The 11,509-nt window shown below is 37.5% G+C and overlaps 1 pseudogene across 1 annotated transcript; it reads right to left on the bottom strand.

Moving 5' to 3' along the window:
• Nucleotides 1-9,066: 9,066 nt before the first annotated feature.
• LOC105506671 lies at nt 9,067-9,932 on the bottom strand (annotated as a pseudogene). The gene has a single exon (XR_001000968.1). The product of XR_001000968.1 is annotated as a 40S ribosomal protein S3a pseudogene (transcript).
• Nucleotides 9,933-11,509: the final 1,577 nt, after the last annotated feature.

Below are 11,509 nucleotides of genomic sequence, written 5' to 3'. Positions count from 1 at the left end.
CCAATGGGAGTCTAGGGCTTGAGAGAAATGGCAGGAGTGTTTGAGAGCTCAAAATGTGCTTTAATCACTATCTTTCTGTTGTAGATGGGCAGAATCTTTATTTAAAAAATGGTATAAAGAAAAAAGAACTTTAATTGGCTCGCATAACTGAAAAGATCAGAAATAGATTTTCAGGCAGAGCAAGATCCAGATGATTAAACAATATCTCTATACATGTGTCTCTGTCTATCTGTCTGCTATCATTTTCTGAATGTGGTATATTAGTTGGTTCAGGCTGCAATAACAGAATACCATAGTCTGGCTAGCTTAAATGACAGAAACTTATGGCTGGGCACGGTAGCTCATCACGCCTGTAATCCCAGCACTTTGGGAGGTTGAGGCAGGCAGATGAGGAGGTCAGGAGATTGAGACCATCCTGGCTAACATGGTGAAACCCCGTCTCTACTAAAAAAACACAAAAATATGAAAAATTAGCCAGGCGCAGTGGCGGGCACCTGTAGTCCCAGCTACTCAGGAGGCTGAGGCAGGAGAATGGCGTGAACTTGGGAGGTGGAGTTTGCAGTGAGCTGAGATCGTGCCGCTGCACTCCAGCCTGGGCGACAGAGCGAGACTCAGTCTCAAAAAAAAAAAAAAATTGACAACAAAAAACAAACAAAAACAAATGACAGAAACTTATTTCTCATAGTTCTGGAGGCTGTGGCGTCTGAGATCAAGATGTCAGGGTGGCTTGGTTCTGGTGAGGGCCTTCTTCCTGGCTTGTAGATGGCTGTCTTCTTGCTGTGTCCTTACACGGCAGAGAGCTCAAGGAGAGTAAGCAAAGTCTCTGATGTCTCTTCTTATAAGGGCACTAATCCTATTATGAGGGCTCCCTCCTCATGAGCTCGTAAACTCCCAAAGATCCCATCTCCAAATACCATCTGAAGATGAAGATTTCAGCCTATGACTTGTCTGGGGCCACACGCATTCAGTTCATAGCCTGTAGTCTTTCACTTTTAAGGTAACTACTTCCAAGTCATTTCGAAAATAATCTTCCATACTTCTGGCCTTATATCCTCCTTGATCAATAAGCTCAGTAAACATATAAGTCTGTTTTTCTCTATTGTTTCAGTAAAAGTGGTGGCAGGGATAACATGCATTGTTCCAACTCAAATCAATGCCATTCTGTGTACCTGATGGCCGAAAGGAAGAGATAAACTCCTTAGTTCGGGAAGCATTACATTGCCATGTTTTGGAGATATGGAATGTGGAGTAAAAGTGAGGCAGATAAAGTTAGCGTAAGGAAAATCAAACTCTCATACCAGAAACTGAGGGGATTGCATAGTGGTTGAACAAAAATTATCCACCGTAATTTAATAAATTTATTTTTCAAGGTTTTCCTAATAAACTTTAGGTGACTGTATTGCAAAATCATTATATATGGATGCTTTGGTTGAAGGGCTAAGGAAAACCAGAAAAACATTATGAAGGTGAGTTCAGTCTCTCTCTAGGGACACTTATCCTTACAAAATTTGATTCAGTTAAAAACTGACACAGTCCTCCTCTCCTTAGAACAAATTCTGTCCTACAAGGTACTGAATGTTGAGAATGGTCTAGTTGGAATATACAATTATCCTGATAAAATAATAATTTGAATTTATAATATAGATATAAAATATGAGAGTCTGTTCTGCCAAAATATTAATTTTAATGGACATAAAATAAGGATGTTTTAAATAATTAGATTTAAATTTGCTCCAGTGGCTATACATTCCAGATGTTTGCATCTATGACTTACTTGTTAATAAATTCAGATTTAGAATTAACTGACCAATTTGTTTTTTTTCTTTTTCTTCCATATGTATGGCTATGTGTGCCAAATTTGCCTTCCTAAAATACTATGTAATTCTTTTATTCCACAAGGAAATAACATCCACCAGATGGTACAAGTATACATGCATAAAGCCCAGATGTCAATATTTTCAAAACTTCATTTTTAATGAGTAGAGATGAAGGCAAACATGAATTACATAATGGTTAGCATTTTGCACTATTCAAATTCAGGGGAAAACGTTAAGAATGTTCCCTACTGTTAAAAGTTGGTGCCCATTAAAAAAATCATTAAAATATTGAAAGCATAGGATATAGGTAAATTCTTTTTGTCTGAAATGTATTAAGAATCATTGTAGTGTTGAATTAAGCGAACAAATCATCTGCAAAAGTTCAATATGAAGGTAATATTATTTAACAGAAACATATGTGGTAAGATTAAGGAGCCTCAACATGAATCTTCATATGATGCCACTTGAAAAATTGCAAGTTAATGTGATGATGAGTAAAATAAACTCAGGAGATGACCGTCTTTTTCCAGTATGCCCCAGTGTGAAAACACTTGGGGAATTGCGTGGCGTTCTGTGCAATAAGCACTACGTGGAAAACTGACAAACAGAAATTCAGCCAGAAAATAACAGCTGTGTCATCTGGGGACTGCTTATGACAAGTGGGGACAGTTAAGCTGGAGTGAAGAAGAAGAGATGAACGTTGTTACAAGCCTGCCATATAGAAGACTCTGTGAAGACGAGAGGACAAATACCCCATTCACATAAATGAAACATCCTAACATTGGTGTTGATTCACAATGGAATGGATTTTCTTGGAGGGTTTTAAGTTTCCTGCATTAGGAATATTCATGGAGATTCAAAATTGTCAAGAATATGATGGAGAGCAAGTGTCCTGTCAATATTTTTGGAATGAATGCATGATGATAGGAAAGATGATTTAAATGTATTGAGCATCTACCATGTTTCTGTTCTAGGAAAACAGTCGTATCATTTTTTTAAAGAGTCTCATCCACAGGAAATATTGTAATCTTCATCTTACTGATTAGACCACGGATGCTCAGTAAATGGGGAACCCGAATTCTTGCAAAGGCCTTTCCCATTTTCTGATTTCAAAACCTATTCATGCTCTGTCTAGATTTTTTGTTTTTAAATCAGGATTGTGCAATCTGTTGTTTAATATAGGTATTATTGGGGGTGGAAGCTGATAAAATGCAGATATACAAGCATGTTATAAAATATTATGTGTGTCAATAAAGAAAACCCAACTGATAGAGGCTTTTCTCTGCTGAGGGGAAACAAAATGAAATAAGATTATTTTATTTTGTTTATTTATTTATTTATTTATTCATTCATTCATTCATTGGAGATGGAGTCTCAGTCTGTCGCCCAGGTCAGAGTGCAGTGGCATGATTCCAGCTGACTGCAACCTCTGCCTCCTGCGTTCAAGCAATTCTTATGCCTCAGCTTCCCAAGCAGCTGGGACTACAGGTGAGTGCTACAACACCCGGACAATCTTTGTATTTTAGTAGAGATGGGGTTTCACCATGTTGACCAGGCTGGACTCGAACTCCTGACTTCAGGTTATCCATCTGCCTTGGCCTCCCAAAGCACTGGGATTACAGACACGAGCCACCACACCTAGCCAAGATTATTTTAGGGAGTGCTAAGTGCTATATAGAAAAAGTAAAGGTAGAGAAGTACATCGAGATCTTTACATAATGTAGTCACGTTTAGGACTTGATATAGTTTGGACATTGTTCCCCCTAAATCTCATGATGAGTTGTAATCCCCAGTGTTGGAGGTGGAGCCTGGTTGAGAGGTGATTGGATTGTGGGGGTAGATTTCTCGTGAATGGTTTAGCAAGATCTGGCTGTTTAAAAGTGTGTGGCATCTTTCTTCTCTCTCTCTTGCTTCTGCTCTCACCATGTGATGTGCCTGCTTCTGCTTTGCCCTCTACCATGAGTAAAAGCTCATTGAAGCCTCCCTCAAAACCAAGCAGATGCCAGTGCCACGCTTATACAGCCTGTGGAACTGTGAGCCAATTACACCTCCTTTCTTTATAAGTTACCCAGCTTCGGGTATATCTTTATAGCAAGGCAAAAATGGCTTGACAGAGGACTGTTTGAAGAGATGAGGTATATATATAAATGATGAGGAGTCAGGTGGGAGATGGCCAGAGGAAATAAGTTCCAGACAGAAGCAACAGAAAGTCTTGAGGAAGGAGGGCAGGGTAGGGTTTGGCACTTTCAAAACTGCAAAAACAGGCTGGGCGCGGTGGCTCACTCTAGTAATCCCAGCACTTTGGGAGACCAAGGCGGGCGGATCACAAGGTCAGGAGATCGAGACCATCCTGGCTAATACGGTGAAACCCCATCTCTACTAAAAATACAAAAAAATTAGCCGGGCGTGGTGGCGGGCGCCTGTAGTCCCAGCTACTCGGGAGGCTGAGGCAGGAGAATGGCGTGAACCCGGGAGGCGGAGCTTGCAGTGAGCCGAGATCACCCCACTGCAAGCCAGCCAGGGCGACAGAGTGAGACTCCGTCTCAAAAATCAAACAAACAAACAAACAAGCAAAAATCGTATTATTAAAACTTGATGAATAAGAGACATAATTCATGAATATGGTCAGGGAGAAAGACAATAAATAGAACTTCGGCTCTATAGCCAGGTGTGTAGATCTGATTCCTGGGGACGTCTAGTATAATTTGGGTTATGTGTTAAAAGTTGTTTAATACTGGATGAGAGAATAAGCACAAGGTTGATACAGATAGAAGAAAAAGATCACCAGGAAAAATTTTTCAGAATAAAGAGAAAGAGAGTTTAAAAGGGAGAAATAAGTAGATAGTTTCTAGCTATAAAATCAACTTCATCGAGGTATCATTTGCATGCAATAAGGTACAAGCCTTTTAAGTTAATGTGCTTTGACACATAATGTATCCTCAAGTATTTTTTTAGGGAACATAATCAAGGAGCAAGAAAGAGCTCATGAATAAAAATACTGTAATTTACAAGCTAAAGTGATGACTTGGGAAATAAATGAAGGCAACCTCTCAGAATGTAGGACAAAGAGACATGGAGACTTAGAAATATTGACAGAAAAGACAAAAGATTGCCTTAGCTTGGGCTGCTATTAGAGTCCATAGAATGGGTGGTTTAAACATTGATTTCTCATTTTCTGTAAATAATCCCTCGGTATCTCTTGTTATGAGGGCAATAATCCCGTTTCTAAGGGCTCCATCTTAATAACCTCCCAAAAGCCCCACCCCCTAAGATTATGACATTAAGGATTAGGATTTCAAGGTTGTGAATTTTGGGGGGACACAACGTTCAGTCCACATCAGAAATGTAGAGGATTTCAAACCATGAAATTTCAAACTATGAAAAATATTTTTAAAGTGAAGAACATAGTTACATAAAATGATGTTGTATGAAGTTTTGTGGGAGAAAAAGCAGATATCTTTGAAGGGAGCAAACACCAGGCAATAGTAGCCTGACTGCTCATTAGCAACATTGATTATTAAATGTTGATGCAATGGCACCTTTAAAATTCTGAGCAGAAAATTACTTCTAGCCTAGATTTTTTTTTTTTTTTTTTTTTGAGACAGAGTCTTGCTCTGTCGCCCAGGCGATCTCGGCTCACTGCAAGCTCCGCCTCCTGGGTTTACGCCATTCTCCTGCCTCAGCCTCCCGAGTAGCTGGGACTACAGGCGTCCACCACCACACCCTCTAGCCTAGAATTCTATACCCAGCCAAACTACTAATCAAGTTTGAGGGCAGAGTAAAGTCATTTTCAGATATTCATAATCTCAGAATGTTTATGTTACACACACTTTCTCTTTGAAGTTTTTTGAGAAAAGCTTAAGAAATCAAGTAAGAGAAAGACAAGGGATTCAGGAAACAGTGGGTGGATATAACCCAAAGAGATAATAATGGGACATCCTAGATAATGTTAGGCATAGACCCAGAGCACCAAAATGAAGAGAGCAAATGGAATCATCTGGAAGCACCTTTCTGGGGGCAAGGGGGAGAAAGATGAAACTTTAGAAAACTTGAGTAGAAGATAAAGGTAAATGAAGCTTACCCCCTAAAAAGCATAATATATGTCCTATTAAGAAGCACAGAAATTTTGACATTTGGCCTGTAAAGGAAGAAAGCATTATCAACACACTATATGGCTCTGGAGTGAACATTATCAACAATAATATAATTTTAAAATTTTTTAGTCTCTGCAAATCAACCCAAAACAGAATATAAATATTACCAAATGGGATGATATAAAAGTAAATCCATAGATACATGTTATATATGGAAGATTTAGGAGAAAGGAGGAAAAGATGGGTCTCTTTTACTCTTCAGCAAAAAGTAAAAGAGATATTGTCACTAAGGAATCAAAAATAGGTGGTTTATGTCAGTTAATTAAATTTGCAATGGTAACCAGGGAAGCAGCCATAAAGAATGAAATTATCATTGGGAATAAAGAGCAAAAAATGTGGCTTCAGTGAGGTAAATTCTCCCCTATCATATCTCAAAGTCAATAAGTGGTATCTTCATCCAATAAGCCAATAAAAATCAATATAAACACATGATTCGGAATTATGGAGATGACTACTGGAGGAATTCAGAACAGTAAATGGTTTTTGCTTCTGAAAGCAGAAGTGGAGAAAAGTAATGATGTTCTTCAGACATATTTAATTTTTAAAAGTCATGTATGGTTTATGTATCTCATTGATAAAAAGTAAAGATCAAATACTACTAACTAGGAATAGAATTTCTTAAATATTAGATGTGTTGGAAAGCTTTTAATTATTATGAATTGATTTAATTGATTTAATGCATGCATATTTTTAATACACCTAACTTCTACTAAGTAATATTAAAAAGTATAAACATGATGAAAAGTATACTTTCGTCCAAATGTGTAGAAATAATGCTATCATACCCAGTAATGGGATGGCTGGGTCAAATGGTATTTCTAGTTCTAGATCCTTGAGGAATCGCTATACTGTCTTCCATAGTGGTTGAACTAGCTTACAGTCCCACCAACAGTGTAAAAGTGTTCCTATTTCTCCACATCCTCTTCAGCACTCTCCTGACTTTTTAAAGATCACCATTCTAACTGGTGTGAGATGGTATCTCATTGTGGGTATATTCTCAAAGAATTATAAATCATGCTGCTATAAAGACACATGTACATGTATGTTTATTGTGGCACTATTCACAATAGCAAAGACTTGGAACCAACCCAAATGTCCATCAGTGATAGACTGGATTAAGAAAATGTGGCACATATACACCATGGAATACTATGCAGCCACAGAAAAGGATGAATTCATGTCCTTTATAGGGACATAGATGAAGCTGGAAACCATCATTATGAGTAAACTATCACAAGGATAGAAAGCCAAACACCACATGTTCTCACTCATAGGTGGGAATTGAACAATGAGAACACTTGGACACAGGGTGGGGAACATCACACACCAGGGCCTGTCATGGGGTGGAGAGAGCGGGGAGGGAATAGCATTAGGAGATATACCTAATGCAAACGACGAGTTAACGGGTGCAGCACACCAACATGGCACATGTATACTTATGTGACAAACCTGCACATTGTGCACATGTACCCTAGAACTTAAAGTATAATTAAAAAAAAAAAAGAAATAGTGCTATTACCTTTGATTACAAAAAAAAAGATTAATGGATTTAGAATTGACGAAAGAAAAACATTGTGGTAATTTTCTGGAGTGTGCCTCAGTCGATACTTATTTATCTTAGTTGCATGTTCTTTCTCATTGCTAGGCAATAAAGATATTTTTAAAATTACATCACCAATTTTTATTATTAAGTGCTGGAAACTTTGTTAATAAAATGAGAACTCATCTTGCTCACTAAACTCAATTCAAAACATTTTTAGTTAAACAAAAATTGGAAGAATTATAGACTTAGCCAGCCAAATACTAATACATATCACATGCACCGTAAATTGCACAAGATCTGAATATAATCTGTTCTTTGTTAACATTAAATAATTACTCAATATTGTGAGGTTTCAATTCACTTCATTTTGGGAATATTCAGTGGTTTGAAGTGATAAATCACATCCTCAACATAAATTAAGTTTAATAATTATGTTTGATTTATTGTCATTTCTTAATGTCAGATTATCTGTTAACCTGAGTAATTTTTATTGAACTAACTTGTGTCAAAGTTAAAGAAATATGATGTTTATTATTCGAGATTATTTGTAGCAATATGTTAATATTTTTGGCAATCTTTATATTCTAGAACGCTAATATTACGCAAAATGAATTGGCACGTTTTTATTGCTTGGCTAATCATAACTTTCACAGCATGTCACTCTAGAGACATGAACTTGAAAGCACCCCAAGAACTTCTACATCTCTGAGGGACTAAGTGAAGGAACATGGAGACTCTTAGTAGATATATTTACTTTTTCATTAAAAAAAGTAAATTTGTGTTAAATTTTGACTTTGAGTTTCTAGGCATTTTAAGCATACCCTTGAATCAAGATGTTACTTTTTGAAATTGATTTTGGTTAATGTGCCTTGGTAAGCCATTATGTAGTCCCGAGTCCCCTCTTGACTTCTTCCATTTGACTTCCTTGTTTTTGACTGATCACACAATTTCCATTTTTGCTCTCTCTGTGAAAACTTAAGCAAATCTCAAATAATTTTGGTAATAGGCAACTACAAAATGCATACCATCCAGTGTTCACTCAAGAGTACTTGCTGATTCTGATCCTTTTAATTTGCTTTAGGGTGTTTAATGTAACTTTTATTACATAGAAGATAATTGTAAATGGCCCCAAATCTGTGAATGTCACATAAACACCAGATGGTCAGAGCATGGGGGAAAATAGGGACTGCTCTAGGAAGCTAGTCTAGACTAACACTTATTAACTGCATTTTTGTGTTTCTTTTAGTTCAGTTGTATCAAATTCCCAATTTTTGTGTGCTATGGAAAAACACAATTTGGAGTAATATCAATGATAGCCAATTACTGTGGAATTTGTAGCTTTTTCTATGTAACTATGTACTAATAAGAGAAACAAGAGAAAACATTGAGAATTGGTAAAAGAGAAGGAAAGAAGAGAAAGGGAGAGAAGAAAAGACTATGCTAATGAAGATAATCTGCTTGAATTATGAAATATGGCCCAAACTAACCATCTGAGAGTGCAGTTAGCTTCTGAAATCTGTAGAGAATGTACCAAGAACTTTACTTCTTCTTCTTTTTTTTTTCACAAATAGCACTTTTAATTTGACACTAACTGAAGTCTGAACTTTAAACAGATTCTTGGACTGGTGGTTCATATCCATCAGCTCGTTCAACGTTAGCACCTGTCTCATCCCCAGTGGCTTTTCCAGAACTACTGCCTTCACCATGAAGCTCCATGAGCTTTCCCAGTTCAAACTTGGGCTTCTTCAGCATTTTTACTTTTCTAACGAAGACATCATGGAGAGGATAAACAGATTGGCAAGCCTTTTCTATGTCTTTTCCAGTGCTGTCTGGAATCAATTTATTGGCCACTTCTTTCAAGTCATCTGTCTGCACCTCTTGGGTCATGATTTCCATCATCTTCTTCCGGATTTGGCGGACCTGTTGGTGCTGAGCATAAGAGGCCTTCCATATCTGATTGTTGCATTTTTTAGTAAAACCAACACAGAACAGATGAAACAAGTAACCGTCGGTAGTCTTGACATCAACATGAGCTTCAATCATTGTCTGCCACTTTCTGACCATGGAACACATTTTGTCATGGGTAAGATCCATGCCATGGAAGTTAGTCAGGCAGTTTTTGTCCTGAACATCTTCAGTAATCAGCTTGAATTTTCTAAATGCAACTTCATCATTCTGCAAATCAGCAAGACTCACTTCAAACACACAACCCTTGAGACCATCAGATGCAATTTTGGTTCCTTGGGTCCTGGTGACGAGCGTCTTTCCAATATTTCTTATACTGAACATAGCAGGTGCTTTCACATCATACCAATGTTTCTTAGAAAATGGATCAACGACTTTCTTCTTGGCTCCCTTTTTGCCACCTTTCGTAAGGCGCTTGTTCTTGCTAACCGCCATGGTGCTGATCAGAGAGCCGAAAGGCAGAACTTTACTTCTTACTTGAAGATGAAGCTAATTCTTCATAAGATGTGTTCCACGTGTGACATCTAGGATTGCAAATTAGAGTTAGAATGTGCTGGCCGTGTGTGGGTTAATGGTGAGATGCCCCCAAAGCACCTTAACTCAAAATTATTTTTTAAACTTAGAACCAAATCTATAGAAGATGAAATCATTGCTCATGATGGAGTGTCCATTTGCAGGCACACGCTGAGACAATCAATAAGCTTTACTAGATCCTTATAGGAGAAGGTACTCCCTGGGCTTCTGCCTGGGCCAAGACGGCAGGCAAGCGTGTGCCCCTCTCTATAGCAGTGAAGACAGCTGGTGAGGAAGCCTTATATATTAGTGATACTTTATGTTTTGAGGGTATCCTATTAGGTCTTATTATCCTACTCTGACAAAATTCTTTTCTGCTTGAAAATTAATCCCAATTTTTGAAATTTCCTTGAATACGTTATTTTTTTCAGACCTTTTAGACACATGAAATTCCTGTAAAACTTCTCCAGTGTCTCCAAGCCATCATTAAATTCTGGCCAAGATGTACTTCAATGTGACTGATTCCATCAAATAATGCATTTGAATTTCATTCAGGGTAGGTCTGAGATATAAGAGGTAATCATGATCTCAATTGTTTAAAAAGTGTGACTGAAGATTTTATTTGAACACAGGAATGTAGAGATTGTGTTTTTTATTTAGCTAAATAATTGAATCTTATCAGCTAAAGCAGACAACTTTCATTTGAAAAATAAAAACACAAAAATAAAGATCAATCTGTCCTTTAATCTTCAAAATGCCATGTGACTGCCATTATCTTTTATGACTTTTTTAAAAACACGTTGGTCAGATTATTTTTGCTATAGTGGAAAAATAGGGTTTAATAGAGTACTGCAACTTTTTTTTTCAGCCATGGACAGTTCTTTTCTGTTTCTTAATTGTAAAATTTAAATAACATCATAAAAATTTAATTATCCATAATGCCAGAAATCTAGCAAGGCTATTTCCAATTTTGCGTCTCCTTTCTGATCTTTGGCAGAAGCATTTAGTGGGCACAGAAACATGGCTTAAATCCTTATTAGCCTGCTATGACAAAGAAAGTTTGAAAAAGGAAATGAAGAAAAAGTAATAGAGTGAAAGGTTTACTGTTTTCAGCAGGGCAGTCTTCCCAAAAGCAATTCCTTCTGGCCCCAAATCAAAGGGGACTAGATAAGCAGTCCCTCCCACTGCCCTGGGAAAAGTGCAGAGCAGATTGATTTTGCAATCTACTCAGGAAGGACTGTGGGAATCATGAGATTGGAATTGTGGTCAAGGTGAGGTCAGTCATGGGTCATTCATTCATTCCTTCATGCAAAGCTTTGTCCAGTACAGACTACGTGCCGTGCTTTTGCTTTTGGGAAGGCACAAGTGTATAAAATGCAGTTTCTGACTTTGCAAATTTCATAGCTTATTGGAAGATGCTGATGTGCAGGTACGTAAAAAATACATCAAGGCTATAACAGAAGGATCAATAGAGTTTGTTTGGGGCAAAGGGAATGGACAACTCAAATTGATCGTGA

Source organism: Colobus angolensis, unplaced genomic scaffold, assembly GCF_000951035.1.
Source record: "Colobus angolensis palliatus isolate OR3802 unplaced genomic scaffold, Cang.pa_1.0 Scaffold14, whole genome shotgun sequence".
NCBI classification, from domain to species: domain Eukaryota; kingdom Metazoa; phylum Chordata; class Mammalia; order Primates; family Cercopithecidae; genus Colobus; species Colobus angolensis.
This window is presented reverse-complemented; position numbering and strand designations above follow the sequence as displayed.